The sequence below is a fragment of the Vicugna pacos genome, chromosome 22 (assembly GCF_048564905.1).
Source record: "Vicugna pacos chromosome 22, VicPac4, whole genome shotgun sequence".
Lineage (NCBI taxonomy): Eukaryota > Metazoa > Chordata > Mammalia > Artiodactyla > Camelidae > Vicugna > Vicugna pacos.
The window spans coordinates 12,023,367-12,042,039 of NC_133008.1; positions in this window are offsets into that span (position 1 = coordinate 12,023,367).

Genomic DNA, 18,673 nt, shown 5'->3' on the forward strand with positions numbered 1-18,673 from the left:
GCTGGAGGGGAGAAGAAAGGAGATCCGGAGAGACAGCACCATGGGCAAAGGCCTCTCAACCTGGGCCTTACACTGGAACCCAGTCCTAGCCTGGGTCTGACTTGTACGTGCCACAGGGATTACAAACTAAGATGCACAGAGATACTGAACCATTAATAAAATGAGAGGAGTGGACTGGGGGTACCACAAAAGGGCCTGGTGGGGACTGTGGCAAATTATAACATGTATGTCTAGAAGGGTCAGCCAATTGTTGCCATGAGAATGTGGGATCCAGTGTTACAAAATCCGATTTTTTCAAGAAAAGCTAGAAATTCAGTCTCTTATGTGAAATCTCCTGACTTATAAATGTTGGTGATAAATTCAACTTTAGGGGGAAAAAACCCCCCCAAAAACCAAAAACACTGTGTGGATGAAAAGAAGGCCATTGGTTTACAAACTCTGATTTACTGTGTGTCTGCTGTGTGACGGGTGCTGTGCTGGGCGCATACACGACTTGTCCCTAATCCTCATAACAGTCTTGCCACTTGGGGCTTCTTACCTGTGAGGGCAGGCAACAGAAGTCCCTGTTGCTCACTAAATTTAGAAAAGTTTTGGAGGGAGGTCCACAGGGAGCTCCTGGAATAATGGATGGAGAGGCTGAAGATCCAGGGGACCACAGGCCAGGACATGTCACAGTAATAGTCCGAACCCAGAGCTGTATATGGGGGCAAATGTCAGATCCCAAAGCCATGAAAGAATTCCAGATTCTCTTGATGTCTGCGTTAGTTACCTATGTCTTCTCTAACAAATAGCTACTAACTCAGGGGCTTAAAATGACAGAAACTAATTTTCTCACAGTTCTGGAAACCGGAAGTCCAAAGTCAGTATCACTGGGCTGAAATCAAGACGTCAGGTTGACTGCACTCCCTCTGGATGCTCAAGAAGAGACTCCATTCCTTGCTCTTCCAGCTTCTGGTAGCTGCCAGCATTCCTTGGCTTGTGGCCACATCATTCCAGCCTCTGCCTCCATGGTCACATCGTTTTCTTCTCTTCTGTGTGTGTGAAATCCTCCTCTTAAAGGGATACCTGGATTGCATGGGGGCCCCACCCAGATAATCTTGTATAATCTCCTTATCTCAAAATCCTGAATTTAGTGGCATCTGCACAGCCCTTCTCTGCAATATAAATCAACATTCACAGATTCCAGGAAGTAGGCCGTGGATATCTTTGTGGGGATTTTTCCAGTCTACCATAGTGTCTGGGACATCCCCTGAAGATTCAAAGCCTTGGACTGGAGCAACTATTAGACTGTGCCTTGTCATAGGCCTGGGCCCTGGCTGCCAGGAGGTGGCAGAGGATCTGGGCTTCTGTTGCTTTTGCAGTGGGAGGCAAGGCTGTTTCACCCTACCTCCCAATCCTACCCCTCAAGGCTCACATATTGGGTGATTCCTTCCAGGGAAAGAGGGATTTGGGATGTAGCTTAGACCATTCTTGCTACCCCCATCTCCCATCTGCTCCCATCTGTTCTGAGATGGAGACCCAGCTCGGGTTGACCACGGCACATCTGAGTGGCCAGCACCATGAGGCCAGGGACATCTCCCCGTCGTCCTCCTGTGGCCTCTCAGAACTCAGCGCCGTGCCTGGCACTTAGTAGGAGCTCAGTATTCGGTAACAGCTCGCTGCCTCCAGAGTCCCGGTTCTCTCCCTGCTCCTGTTACTGCAGCAAGTGGCGCCCAGGATGCCAGATGAGTGAGGGGGCAAACGTATACATTTAGATACAGCTTTGGCATACGCTTGCCTGCGGGGGATGCGGGCCACACCAAAAACACCCTTCTGCATGCCCCATTAATCAGAGGGCTAGGAGAACTGTGAACAGTGGACCGAAAAGGAAAAAAAAAAAGTGAGATTAATTTATGAGGCGTTCTGCTGCCTGGATGGCTCATTGCATACCCGTTTTGGCAACGCTGCCCCGTAATGCGCTTCTAGACTTACTGTACTCCGACATCCAGGGGCTCTTTTGTAATTTGCCAAGTATTCCGCCGTTATTGTTCTAGGCACCACCTGTTGGTCATTGGGCTAATTTATTTCAGTCGGAATTTCAGGACCAGACACAACTCTTATTACTCACTGCTTCGAAGAGGGAATAAAAGAGCAATTGATATTTGGAAAAATGAAAAATATGTCCAGAAGACTTTGGGCCCTGAGGCCAAGAAGGAAAAAAAAAAAAACTGGGGGAAAGCTGGAGGGAAAACTGAGGCGGGCTCACCTCGTAATGCACTCTGTCGTGGCCCGTTTCGGAGACGTGGAGTCTAGGCATTGTCTGCAGACAGATGAATCAACGGCAGGGCTCTGAGCATTGCTCAGACACCTGCGTCCCTCTGCACATGGCTTCAGCCGCTACCTGCAGGAGCGGGGGTAGGAAAGATTGCCGGGCGGAGTGTTCACCTCAGTCAGTTGTGTGTTCAATCGTGACTTGGGTTGGAGGGGGAGGGTGCAATCCCAGTGGGGCTGTTGAATTCCTAAGGCCACTTGCCCCCGCATCCAAGACTCTTCATGGAAAACGAGCCTAGGAATATAATTCTGAGATGGGACAGCCACTTGATTTCAGGAGCAGTGTGAGAAAGTGCTAGGTGTGAGAAAGGCTCTGCTGGTGGGCGGAGACGTGATTAAGAGGTGTCCCCAACTCCTGTAAGTGGTCTTGCTGGGGCTGGCAAGGGGACCGTCTCCTTTGCTGTGTGTGTCAGAGTGAAGTCTGTGACTTCGCTCTTCCTGGAAGTCCTGCTTAAACGCTGGGTTTTTGGCAGACAGAGGGGTTTCTGCAGAGACAGGAAATAGGGGGCTGAGTTTAGCTCTGCACTGGTCCAAAAAAAAAAAAAAGAAGCTGCATAGAATGATGACATACATGAACACGAAGGGGTGTCTATGCTCGCCTTGGACTTGCCTTGAAGAAGCCGTGATGGAGAAGTGCTTAGGGTCCCGGGATGTAGAGCCAGGCGGTCCTGACAACAGATTCCTCCCTTCTCATTCATTCTTTGGGAGAGCTTGGGCGGCACGCTCTACCTTACTAGACCTCAGTGTCCTCATCTGTCAGGTGGGGACAAAAATATCAGCCTCAGGGTGGTTGAACTGAAAATGAGGTAATGCCTGTAAAACTCTTGACCTGCGGTGATAATAACCACTGTTCCCCTTTGGTTGCACGGTCACGGTCAGGTGTGGAATTAAGCACTTTGAATTAATTCTCTTGTGGGATCCTTAGCTCTGTAGAAACATACTATCTCTGTTTGACAGATTGGTAAACTGAGGCTGGGGGAGATTAAGGGCTTCACCCAAGATCACACAAATAGTGTATGAATTAAGGTCTGTCCGCCCCCAGATCCTGAGTTTTTTTTTCTTTTTTTTTCTTTAAATTGAAGTACAGTCAGTTTACAATGTTGTGTTAATATCTGGTGTACAGCATAGTGATTCAGTTATGCACGTATAGATACATTCTTTTACATTATGAGCTATTTCAAGATATTGAATACAGTTCCCTGTGCTATGCAGTAGGACCTGGTTGTTTATCTATTTTATATACAGTAGTGTGTATCTGCAAATTCTGAACTCCCAATTTACCCCTCCACCATCCCCCCCTTTTCCCCACTGGTAACTACAAATTTGTTTCCTATGTCTGTGAGTCTGTTTCTATTCTGTAAATAAGTTCATTTGTGTCATTTTTTTAGATTCCACATATAAGTGATACCATACAGTATTTTTCTTTCCCTTTCTGTCTTACTTCACTTAGTATGACGATCTCCAGGTCTGTCCATGTTGCTGCAAATGGCATTATTTTATTCTTTTTTATGGCTGAGTAGTACTCCATTATATACCACAACTTCTTTATCCAGTCACCTGTTGATGGACATTTCGGTTGCTTCCATGCCTTGGCTATTGTAAATGGTGCTTCTATGAACATCGGTGGGGGGGGGTGGTGCACGAATCTTTTCAAATTAGAGTTTCCTCCAGATACATGCCCAGGAGTGGGATTGCTGGATCATAGGGTAAGTCTATTTTTATGGTTGCACCAAACTACATTCCCACCAGCCGTGTAGGAGTGTTCCCTCTTCTCCATGCCCTCTCCAGCATTAATTGTTCTTGGGCTTTTTGATAATATAGAGCCTGAGTTCTTTACATCTGCTGTCTCACATGGAGATTAGCACTTGTAGCAAAAAGCATATACAGTCAGGTAAGACTAGACCCAGTCTCTTGACAAGTCCAGAGCAGTCTCCCTTTCCTGTGGCGATGGGAAAGACCACTGTGTCTTCATTTGAGCACAGGCTGAAGTTGTTACAGGAACATATGGAACCAACAGATCCTTTTAAACAGCAGAGTTATCCGCAGAGGGGCAGCAGGCCCTCTGTAGGAGGGACATGTGGCCTCAGAGCCCGAGGGAAGGGGGAGTGCTCGGTCCTGGTCCTGAGCTGGGAGAGCAGCACGTTTGGGTATGTTCGGGATGTTCCTTCCCCTGTCTGATTGTATATATCTGAATTCGAGTAAGGTAGGTGGCCCAGGGCCTGTGGGATGGGAAGACCCTGTAGAGATGCTACAAAGACAGGGCATCCGGGCCACGGTGTGTGCTCAGTGTCTGTTAAGTGAACGTGGCTGAGGATGAGCATCCGGGACTGGCAACCGGCCCTCTGAACCCCGCCTTGGGTTGAAATGGCTTCAAGATGAGACCAAAACATCCGTGTCTGGGACATTTTTGGGCTGAGCGCGCTGCCCCAGTTTGGACTGCCCGCGCTCCCTGACCTCACGGCCCCAGTGTCTCTTCCCCAGGGGGCTCCTGAGGAGCACTGGGTCTGCTCTTGGGAGACCTGCCCCAGACCTGTGGGTTGGGAGCCTCAGGCCAAGTTAATAAAAACAGAGTGAGCGCGTAGGCACAGCTCAAAATGAGGCTCCCACAGACCGGGAGCCAGTTTCTTTTTGTTTTAAGCTGTTTTGGGTTTCTGGCAATCAGGACTAGAGGGATCATTGACACAATAGCTGCATGTCAGGTTGTGCTTTTATAAGGAACACCATGAAATTCTTTCCTGTGTCCAAGACGCTTCCTGGGCTTTGTGGATGAGCCTCACAGCCCAGTTCAAAGGAGCCTTTGATGGGGTTGGATGGTGGGGCAGGGCAGGGTAAGGGCGGTATGTCATGGGTCTGCGTGAGATGAACCCACAAGATGCTTAAGGCGCGTGGGGCTCCTGAAATCCAGGACGCGCTCCATGGAGCAGGTCCTGTGGGTGTGGGTGGAGGGCACGGAAGGTGAGCTGTGGAGCCAGGGAGACCTGGTTCCCATCTTCTCTCTGCTGACTCTTTGTGTAACCCTCATGGATTCTTCACTTCTCTGTGCTGCCTCAGTTTCTTCATCTGTAAAACGGGGGTAACAATCGTACCATCAGTTTAACAGGGCCATTGTGTCAAGGTAGGGGCAAGCGTGGGCTCTCCAAATGGGGTGGGTTAGGACGGAGAGTGACAGAGCTGTATGTGCCCTTGGTCCTTGTCCCTGCTCTCAATAGCAGTAGAAGTTACGACAGCCAAGATGATTGGGATAACAATGGCTAATTCGATCGAGCTCTTGATTGTGCAAAATCTAGCAAGGTTGATCTCACTTGATCCTCATAATCACTCTCCAGATAGACTTCATTTTTCTTACTTTGCAGATGAGGAATCAGACGCCAAGTTCAAACTATGAAGCCACCCCACCTCCCGAGAAGTGTTCACATGGTAAACGCCCAAATAGGCGAATCTCAGTTCCCCTCCCCCTTCGAGGTCTAGCATGAGCCCCACCTTCTCAGCGAAGCCCTCAAGCCACAGTGATCTCTCTCTACCCACCTGGCCTGCAGACAGATGTTTAAAAAATAAAAATAATAATAATAATAATAATAAACCGACAATATTTAAAAATTAGGAGCCTTTACACCCAAATGCAGACTTCGGGCTTTTCTTGAAGAATGAGAAATCTGGCTGCACTGATCCGTGTTCCTGCAGGACGGCACCTCCCTGGTGCGGGCAGCTGCCTTCCGGTGGGGCCTGGGCTCTGTAATGCCACCGGCCTGGCCCTGAAGGCATACGGCTTGGTGAATCTTACTCTCTATTTAGTTGTCTGATTGAGTAGTTAGCAAATACTTCCTATGCATTTTTTGGTCAACCTCTTGCTGGCCCCAGCTCCAAGGGAAATGCTTCCTCCACATCTTTAGAATCGCTCGGGTCTGGGGCCTCATACCAGCCCTGGAGTCTAAGCCTGTTAATTAGATCAATGAAAGCCGGGGAAAAACTCTTTTTTCTTTGAGGACCCCAGATGGAGGTCTTGGAAGGGATTCAGTGACCTCAGAGAGGTTGTGCGTCTCCATCACTCTCCTGGAATGGTGAGGCCGGGGGATTTCAAACTGATGCTTATTAAGCCCCTGCTGTGTACCAAGCATGGTGGAAGGAATCACGCATATGTCATTTTCCTGAGTCCCCACCACCTTCCCGAGCCTGAGGGCAAGGCCCCCATTTTACAGATGAGGAAAGTCAGACTCAAAGAGAAGTGAAGAAGACCACTTAAGGTCAGACCAGCTTGCTGGTGGCAGAGTCAGGATTCGAACCCAGGTCTGTCGATTCCCACGTCTGACTCTTTCCACACACAGCCTGGGCCAACGCTCCATGCCAGGCCCCTCTCTGCCAAAGAGAAGACCTTTGCGATGTTTTGTGTCCTTGAAGGCAAACCAAAAGAATTCCCTACAACTCACTGCTGGCATTTCAAGTATTGGTTTATGGGTTTTTTGGTGAGAATGCATCCAGGGGCCTATCACCCTTAGTGAAATAGATACTTTTCCAATCAAAGAGTCAAGCCAGAACTTGGCTTCTTAGAAAACCACTTGTCTGGAATGCTTGCCAGCGACTAGACGGTCCCACAGTTCAGATTTTAAAAACTGTCTCAAATGTATGGAGAGACCTGCGGGGTGGAGGGTGGGAAAGTCACATACCTTGCTACGGAAATACATAGACGTTCAAGTCTTCAGGACTCCTCGGCTGGCCAGAGTCAAGTCAGCCTTTTTGTGGGGTTCTCAGGAGTCTCGCTGCCTTGCTGAACCAGAAACGAGCTTATAGTTTATGGGACTTTTCTTTCATGAAACAAAAACAGCAATTAAAGAGAAAAACCTTCTATAAACAAGTGTCTATAGTTCTCGTTTGCTTAACTTTTTCCAACCTTATGAAAAATTGGAACAGAAATCGCCTTCTGAAAGAAGGTTTGGGAAGTATTTTTCTTTCAGGTTCATTCAAAATAGTCACACCCCCTTCTCCACCCCTTCCCGAATTCTGATGTTTCCAATGGTCTCCACCATATCCTGGAGACTAACCATGTGGCGTGTTTTCATTATCTCTCGCCACAATTAGAGGAACATGCAAATGACTTTGAGTAGACCCTCCTCCCACATCTGGATGGAATCTGAGACCCCAAATGGTCTGAGCATTTGGACTGAAGAGGTTGGCTAATTCCATCCAAGTACCAGTTGCGGGCTGGGTAGGGACTGGTTAATTCATTCCAAACGGTCAACCAAGGATGGTGAGCAGACATAACCTGTGGTTCAGAAAGGTTTCCCTTAACCCTTCCTGAGTTTTGATCTGAGGTTTATACAAACAGAAATTATGTGTGGGGTGGAGTGCAGCCAGGAAGTCTCTGAGAAAACTCCATCTTACACATTTTCTTTGAGACGGCCAGACATAAATCTTTGAGGATATCCGTCTTCCTAACAGAGTGGCTGGATTTTATGGTTACTACACCCTGGTTAGATTTTAATGGATAAAATACTTTTTTGAGTCCAAGGAAAGGGCTGGTATTCCCTGAATAGCTAATACCGCCTTTCAAGCAGAAAGGAGGAACCGTTTTAAAAAAAGCCAGAGACTGTACACTACCAAAGGGACGAGGTGTGTGTGTGTGTGTGTGTGTGTGTGTGTATAAAAGAATAGTACTTTTTCAGATACATTTTCATTCTTTTCAGGATAAGCAAGTTAATTTTTCTGCCTCTGAAATAATAGACAAAAAATGGGAGAGGTTTACTGTCTCCAAGGTAAAGTAAGGTAAATATATATTTATCAACCCAAACTACCCTTCTCTGTGCCCTTTTGAAAAAATCATTAATAATAACAGAAAGCCAAATTTTAACCCATTATTCATTACTGTTACTCAGTCTGCTTTTATCATCCCTCCATCTCTTCCTTTCTCCCTCCCTCTCCTTCCATCCTTTCTTCCCTCTGCCTACAAACATTTTCCCAGGTACCCGCTAGTGCCAGACACTGCCCTTGGTTCTTTTGAAGTCCATACAAAGACCAGCAGGGAAACTGAGTTGATTAAACTGGCTGAGAGACGGAGAGCACACATAGTCTCACTGTGTCTCAACTGGGGACGTTGGAGAAGGATATTTACAGGGGCTTGGATGTTGGAGGTTTGGGGGTGCTCTGTGGAGCACTGGGGACACAGGGACAAATGCCCTATTTTGACTTCAAGGAGCTCCAAGTCTGTTTGAGAGGCGTGGTCCAGCCCTACTTTCTCTCTCACAGACGTCAGTGATGTGCAGGTCTTATGGCTATTGGTGCTTTAGAGTCCGCGGGCATTCACTTTTATTTAGCTTGATTGTAAATGTTGCACATGGGTTTTGGATTTTACTATCTAGTTGCTCTGACTATTTTTATATGGTGTTTTGAGAAGTCCAAAACTATGCTTCAGTCACCACAGAAGCCCCCTCCCCAGCCCACCCCTCCATGAGCCACACCTGCCTGATGTGTTAGGTACATTAGCTCACAGCCATCCCTCGGGACAGGTACCATGTTCCCTCTTGTGCAGGGAAGGTGAGTCTTCAAAGAGAGGGGATGACTTCTTCCTAAGTGACAGAGCTGGGATTCAGATCTGCCTCCACGGACCCCTGTAACCTTCCATGATGAGACAGTCTCTCTGGCTGTTGTGAGTCATCAGCTAAAGCATCCAGTAAATGTGTAAATGCCTGTTTTGTTTTAGGCCCTGCAGAGGAAGCTGTGGACACAGAACAGGAATAATAATTACTGTGAACATATGTGTGGAGGGTTTGTACTGAGCACTTCACACACATGATCTCACTAAATCCTCATTACCGCCAGCGTTATGGGTAACTATGGAGGGACAAACTGAGATTCGAAGAGGTTAATTAATGTAAACCAGGTCATGCCACATTAGCATGCTTAATACCCTCCAGTGACCCCGTCACATACTGGGAATAAGATTTAAAATCTTTGACAAGTCCTTGTCTTGATTATACAAAACTTACTTGGTCTGGCTCTGTTTACCTCTCTGACCCTATCTGGGACCATTCTCTTTTCCATCCACGGGTTTCAACCACCCTGACCTTCTTCAGGTGTTTAGATTGTGCCAAGATCATTCTCATCCTAGGGTTTAAAAGAAAAAGAAATACATATATATGTATGTGTATATATATATATATTTCATTTATTTATTACTGTATAATTTAATTATTTTATTTTGGCGGGTGGGAGGAGGTAATTGGGTATATTTATTTTTAGAGGAGGTACTGGGGATTGAACGCAGGGCCTTCTGCATGCTAAGCATGTGCTCTGCCACTTGAGCTATGCCCTCCCCTTCCTAGGGTCTTTTCCCAGCTGTTTGGCTGTTATGGAGGCTCTTCTTCCTGAACATCAGAAGGGTGGCTCTTTCTTGTGGCTCCAGAGAGACCTTTCCTGACCACCCAGCATAAAGCAGACCCTTCATCATTTTCCACTACATCATCCTATTTAAATTCTCCGCACAGCGCTATCTGATGACTTTGTTGCTTATTGATTTATTTATTGTCTCTCTACACTCATTAAATTATCAACATTATAAGAGCAGACATTGTCTTAGCTTTGGTTCTCCTGAAAGCAGAGACTGACCGAAGGATTCAGGTGCAGGTGCCTGATTTTGGAGGAGGCAGGAGTGAGGGAGCAGGGAGAGTGGGAGATGGAAGGAGGAAAAGTCAACCGAGGGGGCGCTGTCAGGGTGGCCGCTGAGGCAGCGGGAGCTCGGTTCTCCCAGGACCTCTGAGAACTGTGCAGAAATCTCCCAGACCCATCTACACGCAGGACAGGAGGCTGCAGGATTTATCCACTGGCTTTGTTTCCCATGGGTTGAGGGCAGCCCCCAGGAGTGTTAAACCCCACACTGCCGGGCTGCATTTGCATACGGTCCAAATAGGCCTTCTGGATGTCAGAAAGTGTCGGGGACAGGAAGGAGGAGGTCACGCAGCGCACCTGTTGGGTAGGATGCTGCCAGCCTGAGGCCGGTCTGAGCCTGTGTGGAAATGTCTGCTGCGACGGGGGCTGAAATAAGATGGGGAGACCCGGGAGGGCGTGCTGAGGGACCACGCTCCTACTGCTCTCTGCTGGGTCCTCAGTGCTTGTAAGAGCTCAGCCATCTGTGCTGAATGCGCGAACGGGCTCTCTCATAAGCCGTGGAGACAGACCATTGGTGTTTAAAGTCTGTGCTTTTAGCTGCCAGGCCACATGGTGTACAATCTTTACCCTTCATAGCCGCTCTGATTTGAGCAGAGGGAGGAGAGACCCTGAGACACGTAAAAAAGTGAAGGGGAGGCTGTGACAAATTCTCAACTGGGAGTTGGGGGAGAAGGAGATGCATTGAGCCTGAGTGAGGAGATAGAAGCGAATCTGGGAATCAGAAGATCAGCTGCCACTTTACTGGGCACCGTCCGTTTCTTTGACCAACCACTGCTCTAATTTTTACAGCTCTGGAAGAAAAGCATTTTATTCAGAGTCTAACTGAGGCACCGATTGTTAAAGATGATCCCCCTTGACTGCAGCATTTGCAGGGATCTCAGCCTAGGTGTCTCTGGCTTTGGGGCTGAGGTGGTCTCCCTGAGACAGAGTAGAGCTTGAAGGAGGGCTGTGTGTGACCCTGACGCATCATCTGGTCCAGCTCTGAAATCCAGCTCCCGTGGACCAGCCCCCAAGGTGGGCAGGTTAGGTGGGGTCAGACTGGCTTTCCCCCTTCTTGTGTTGGGGATTCCATGATCCTTACTGGAATGCCCGGTCTGCACTTGGAAGAGGAGGCAAACTGGGACAAGGATACCATCCGTTACAAGTTCAAGCAGAAGGGGCAGGAGCCCACACTACTGAGCCCCAGACTGGCTCGTGAGGGAGGAAGAGAGGGGGCCGTTTCTCCTCCTTGCTCTGCCCCCCTCGACCACAGCGGCTGGTGTGGGCTCAGATAAGCATATGCACTCTGGGAAGTCACTTCCGACTGGATCGAGCCCCTGCACCGTCTGAGGTCCACCCATCACTAATTTTCATATGAGTTACATTAAAGAGTCTGATGGGAAAGTATGTCTTGGTTTAAAAATAGAATAATACAACAGTAAATCAAGGAGAAAAGGCAAACTGAAAAAAAAATGCAGAAAACAGATGAAAAGAAAAGGGAAAAAGTGAACAGTATAAAAATACCCTCCATGCCAGGCACTTCAAATGTGATTTCCTGTGGCCTGCACTTTGAAAAAGCCTGCTGTTACGCCGTGTGCCGCATCTGAAGGCCAGCGGAGCAGACACAAAGGCGTGTTGAGACTTGGAGGCAAGGGCGACATCTGACCTGCTGGAGCTCCAGACGCGTCCACCGAGGACACGTCAGAGGATTTTCCGTTTGGTGGAACTGGGCCCTGTGGGCCTGCTCCACCCACCCTGTGCCCACCCGGCTCTGACACACTTCCTGTTATGGGCGGCGGGGCACACAGTGGGGCCACTGGTAGAGGCCAGGGCTCTGGCTTCCCTGTGGGCTGGGGCAGACGACTTCAAAAGCTACGTCTGGCTTGCAGAGAAATGATTTAAAAGTGAACTTGGGTGGCTCCCAATACGACCTACTCCAAGTAAGTAGAAAGAAAACATACATTATCTCATGTTAAGGAGTAGACTTCTTTTAAGGCATTGCCAACTATTTATGAAATTCTAACTTATTGCTAAGAAAAGTGCCCCCTCCAACAATCCTCGCAACCGCTGGCAAAGACCAGAAGGACATAAACATGATGTCGGGGTGCCAATTCCAGATTGGCCAGGATTGCATGACAAATTTGTAATTCTAATCAACCAGAATCTCAGAGGTATGCCCCAGGAATATACTGTCTGCATCAGAGATGCACTTGTCTGAGGTTAAATTATTGCCAAGGAGAAGCAAAATAAACATCTTTTCCGAAGGGCTGATTTGGGAGGGGTGAGAGGTGGTGCTATATGAGTGGAAAAAATAACATTTCAGTAACACGGGAGGGAAAAAAGAACAAATCAAGACATGACTGATGCAGCCTGTGAAATTGTCCAGTTGAGACTTTTTTTTTGGTGCTGAGGGGTTCGCTGTGCATCATGGGATGTGGAAGGCTTGATGGGGTGGAGGGTGGGTGTGGACAGAAAGGAGCTCAGAGCCCTATGAGCACCTGACCCAGATGGGCTTGAACCTGAGCAGTGTCCCAAGATGGGCTCGGATCATATTTATAAACCGCTAAAATATTTCTGGTTTGCCAGGCAAGAAATTGGCAGCAGACAGACTCTAAACATGTGTGTGTGTGTGTGTGTGCATGTGCACACACACGTGTGTCCTGGCCGTTAGCTTGAGGCCAGCTGCACTTGGTTAGTAATCTCCAGCATGCCCACAAACACGCACGTGACTGAGGGGATCGCATGCTGTTAAGAAAAATGTGATTTGTTAACACCACGCTGTGGATCCTGGCTACTTTCGCCGTCCCCCTGTGCCTTGGGAATGGTGTCCTGGGAGGGGTGCTGTGTCCTGTTGAGTCTGGACTTGAGAAGTCAGGAAAGGGGTGTGGGGGGAGAAATGTGTTTAGGGCTCTGCCCCTTTCCTCACTGCATGGATTCCACCCACATGGCCCACAGTCCCAGTTTCAGAAACTCCCAGTTGCAAGTCCTGCCTATACCTCTGAAGAGAGGAAAGGAAGGCACCGACCGTTGAACCTGAACAGTTCTTTTAAGCTCTGGGAACCATACAGTCATTACTTCTGTTCCTTTCTCAAAGACAGGATTATTAATGAACGTCAAAACTACAGCGGAGGTATCTGTTGTACATGCTTGAGGCACTGTCATTATGAGTGTTTGTTATTCGTATTAAAGGAAGCAAAACCCCCCCCATCCCAAATTGTCCTCTGAGTTGGTCCTGTCCTGATACCTGTAATTCTGACGTTTATCATTGCCTTGGGTTAGGCATGAAAAGTTCATGTTCAAATCCAAATTCAACCAGAGGGGATGTATTAAGGCATGTCGTTTGTAGCTGCTCATCCTGGATGGCTCTAAGGCGGGATTCTTAAGCTTTTGGAGTCACGGAACGCTGATGTGCACATTTACATAATCACATGAAATTTATTTATAATTCCATGGTGTGAAGGGATCCACTGAGATGGGATCCGGGGACCTCACAGTAAGATCCTTTTGCTCTACAAGTTGGGAATATAGACTATATACACTTTGAAGAGCATCAGGAAAGGTCAAGGACGATGCATACAGCCTTAGGGGGCAGATGAATGCTATGCTGAGGCACAAAGAGGTGAAGTGGCTGTCTCAAGGTTACAGAGCCAGTGAATGCTAGAGCTAGAACCAGGACTCAGGGTTACTGGACCCATTGTCCATGGAGTTGGGAAGCCAGGGTTCAGGACACCACTCTGCCACTTACTTCTGTGTGACCTTGAAAAAGTCATTTAACCTTCCTAACCTTTAGCTTCTTCATCTACACCCAAGATATAACCACAAACACAGGTTCACGCATCTGTCAATGGAGAAACTAATGTCTGCCTTAAATACGCCATATGACTTTGACTGTTGGTTATTGTATGTGAAGCATTTCATAAACTAGAAAGTTCCATACAAGTTGATAGCTATTTTTGCTTTTGCTGCTAAAAGACAGGGAATGTAAGCATGTGACTTTTGCTATGGAAACCAATACTTTTTAAAGTGAAAAATCAGGACCTTTTGATCTGAAGAGTTCTAATTCAAACTTGGATAAAGTACAAGGGGAAACTGTGGTGTGAGTTCTGCCACAGATGCTGGGATGTTAATGGCTGGAGTGGGCGGTGAAGGCCTCTAAGTGTGTTCGTGAAGAATCTTTCTATGGAGGGTGATAGAAATCCACCTCAATACGGTTTAAACAAAAAAGGAAATTTATTGGCTCACATAATGGTTTCTTTTTTTTTTTTTAACTTTTGTTTTCGTCCTATGATCTTGTCTATTGCCATACCTAGTGATTTTTCATTGAATGTCGGACATTGTGCTTAAAAGGTTGTAAGTCTCCAGGTGATGTTACCTTCCTTCAGAGAAGGTTCATTCGCCTTTTCCTATATTAGGCAGATAGTGTGGGGACTAATCACCTTGACCTAAGCAAACTGAGCTGAGTTGAGGCTGGGTTGCAGTTTTGATAAGACTCCATTTAACTCTGGTTTCCTCCTGCGCACAAAGCACAGTCCTCCGGGATCTGCAGTTGAGAGACGGGTATGTTCACTGGGACCCCTCCCCCAGGCCAGGCCTGAATTCCAGTCCTTGTCTCCTCAGCCCTGTGAGATTGCTGAAAACTCCACTCTGGTTTTCAAAGGCCTTCTGTTTAGCTTCAGAATTTGGCAGATATCTTGAGGGGAAAATTAGTGCCAGGCTCACATCTCTGTCCCTTCCTTCTCATAGTAATCTTGGCTTCTTCTGTCTCCAAGCTTGTCTCTCCAGACCTGTGAGACTTACAAAAGCTCCATCAGTTTCTCTGTCCCCTAGTAGGGAGCCCTGCTCAAGGAAGGTCTGCATTCTCACCTCCTTTCCCTGCACCCTGAATCAACAAATGCCCCCAAGGAAAAAGTGGCTCCAGAATCCAACTCACCACTTGGCAATTCCTACTCTTTGAATCTTGTCCCCTCTAGTTCTGCGTGGCTTTTCATTTCTCTTTGCCTGTGGAAAACCTGATTTATAACCAGTGCCCACGCTTGTAAGTATCCCCAGATAAGAAACTGACAGGCCTCCTTGATCACTGAGGAAGGGCTCTTCCTGAATGAGAACTTAGCTCATCCAGTCCTCTTTGCATTCACAGTTCTACGATGTCCCTAAGATATGATTTGTGTAAGTTATCCATTTGCTGGTGGCTGTTGCAGTAGAAATTGTAGCTTCCCTCTACTTACTACGTCCTGCCAAAGAGAACTGAGACACCTTACTTTCCAACGGGTTATGGGCGTTGTTGGGGAGGTAACATTTTAGTTGAGGTCTATGATATTATGATTTATAATAAGAAATGGATATTTAGCCTTTGACCACATGCTTGGCACAGTGCTCATAAAACCCTTCGAAAATTTGCTAAGCGATGAGAACAACAAAGATATCTTTAGTCATGTTAATGAGGTGACTTTTAGAATGCCCCTGGGTCTTCTAAGGATGGGCACTGGCCACCAGAGGAACCACCCGTGTGATTAAAGGGTTGGGACTTTCAGTTGCAGCCCCCAGTCTCCAGGAAGAGGGCTAGAGATTGAGTTCAATTGCCAGTAGCCGATGATTTAATCAATCGTGCCTATGTAATGAAGCCTCCATAAAATCCCAGAAGGACAGGGTTTGGAGAGCTCCTGGGCTGGTGAACATGTGGAGGTGTGGGTGAGTGGGGGCGGGGCATAGGAGAGGGCATAGAATCTCCACGTTCCTTCTGCACACCTTGCCCTGTGCCTCTCTCTTCCATCTGGCTCTTCCTAAGTTTTATCCATTTATGGTAAGTCAGTAATCTGGTTAAGTAAGCAGTATTTCTCTGTGAGCTGTTCTAGAAAAATGAATCAAACTCAGGGAGGTGGTCATGGGAGCCTCTGATTTATAGTGAGTCAGAAGCACAGGTAACCGCCTGGACTTGTGATTGACATCTGAAGTGTGTGTGGTTGTATGTGTGTGTGAGGGGGCAGTTTTATAGGACTGAGGTTAAGGAACTGGTAGGGTACTGTCAGAATTGAGTTGAATGGTACGACACCTAGCTGGGGTTGGAGAATTGTTTGATGGTGTGGGAAACCCCCTCACACGCACGACTTGGTAACTGGCATCCTCAGGTCCAAAAGATAAGTATGAGGCAGTCATATGATGAGCGAGGGAGAGGAGCATTTAAGAAAGAGACTAGTGTGCAGGACAGAGCTGGTCCCATGTTGGGAGCTGAGGGCAGGTCAGCGTGCTGACACACAGTCAGGGAAGGAGGTGGAGAGAGATGAGAAGGAGGCTGGGGCCATCCAATGCGGGCTCAGGGTAAGGAGTTTGGCTTCCATACAACATGGATTAGGGAGGTTTTGGAGGTTTTAAACAGGAGTGTTGCAGGATTGGACTTACGTTGGAGGAAGATTGCCGCGGCTGCTCGGGAAGCAGGAATTGGAGGGATCAGAGCGAGAGCAGGGAGGCCAGTTAGGAGTCCGCTGCCCTCGCTAGCGGAGAGGCACCGGAAGCCTTGACGAAAGGCTCTCCCTCCCTTTCTTCTCCCATTTTATCCAGCGCTGTAATTCAGCCGCCATCACCTCTCTTATCCCCAATAGGTTCAACACCTTTCTTTTCTCTTTCTCCCCAGTCTACACACATAATCAAGTCTGTTGTATTACAAAATCATCTTTGTTTCACTGTCCTTTTCCAGGGACCATCCAATCCCCTTCTGCTTCTTGTACAAAATTTCAAAAGAGAAATTGACAACTGTTGTCTGACATCTGCTCGTTCCATTTCCTGCTCAGGTCTCTGGGTTCATGTTTCTGTTCTCTCCCACCACTCCACGACGAAGCACCCAGTGACTTCCTCCTGCCCCACCGAACGCACCTCATCTTTCTCTCTCCTCATCTCCTGCCGCAAACAGCTTGCCTACTGCTGGCCCTACTGTCGGGCTTGATGTGTGGAACTAGCCGGTGCCAAGTTCATCTTTTTCACATAAATGACTGACTGCTGATGTTCCAGACGTAAGACCAACCATGTACATGGGGATTTATCATCTCCTGGGACCACAGAGAATAACCAGTAGACCCATACATCTTTATCTTCCGTCTTTCAGTATCAGGGAACGGTATCTCTCTCTTCTTATTTAAATTAACTCCTCTGTCTGTGTGAGCTATTCATTAATTAACTCATTGACTTAGCCCACAGATACTTCTCGAGGGTTCCTCTTGTGTCAAGGACCATTCATAATTAGTGCAATCACTATACTCTGTCTCCTTCAGAGTCTAGCCCCGTGCCTTGTACACAGTTAAGGCACTGCGTTTACAGACTTGAACTGATTTGCTCTGGGAGGTGCTAGTTCCATTCTCCATGTTCTAGATCTCTATAAAATTAAAGCCAGGCATATTTTTAAAAACTTTTCATTTAGGTATATTATATACAGGAAAGTCCTGATGCCTTTTCATGTATATATGCTGGGAAACCACCACCCAGGTCAAGATGTAGAACTCACCCCACACCCTCGCTGGCCCCCTCATGCCCGCCCCCTCCCGCATTTTTGAGTGTACACACATGAATGGGAAGACTTTATATTTGTATTGTATGTTTTCTTTTATAAGTGATTATGCATATCCTAGAACAAAAAGAAAAATAAAAGAAGTAGATGCTCAAGGAAGTTGAAGCCCAAAGCTCAGGGCTTTTAATACCAACTGGTTGACTGACTATTCAGGGTTAGGAATCTTTTACTGGACCGAATATTTGTGACCCAACAAAGTCTGCTGTAAAGTGCATGTCTGTCAAAAATAATCTTTTCCCGTCAACTCCTATTATAAAATTGGAAACATTCCCTTTTGGGGGAACAAATGTTGGCCTCTGGCTGTAGGCTTCCACTTAAAAAACCAATTCCGTAATAAAACTTCACCAATAATCCTCAAAATGTTAACGGGACTCACAAAACAGAAGAATTCTCTTCAGCATTCTGAATAAATCGGAAAATCAAAGCACTGCAAGTGGAATGTAATGAAGGCTGTCTGGTACTGTGACGGCCTCGCATCATGACCCTCTTGCAGCTGAGTAACCCCCTCAGCTAAGAATCCTGGGGGCTTGGCTCTCAGTACCAGCAGTGTGACTTAAGGCAGTTAGCTTTTGTGAACCTTAATTAATTCATCACCAACAGTAAGATAAAAATATATAAGCCCTCTCTATCCCACAAGGCTTTTGAGAGGACTAAAAGAGCTAGTAAAACAAAAAACTGGTTCTGTTTGGTTTTTTTGTTTGTTTAAGTACTTATCCACTGAGATGATCACTATTAAGAATTTCCCATATACTTGGTACTGTGTTAAGGCATAAAGTGATGAACAAGATGATTGTATTTTCTGCTCTGTGGTTTTATGGTCAACTGTAGAACAGAGATACTAAACAATACCTTAGAAGCTCCCTGTGCAATGTGATGGAGAATGGTACCCAGTCAATTCTGAAAAAGCTTGGTTATCATAAGAAGTTATAAAAATGATATCTATATGCCATCAACATTTTGTTTTAACCAGAAATATATACTTATGTGCTCATTCACCAATATTTTGATGTTGGAAAGAGTCTGTTCTTGAGATCCAAGTTTACAGAGTAGAGTTCTCAATTTTTTTTCATAACCTATTTTATTTCACGAGAAGCAAGATATTATAAATTAATACAAATGTATAATCTTTCCAGGATTTTATAGCCATTGTTCCAATTGTTTGGAAGTTTCCTC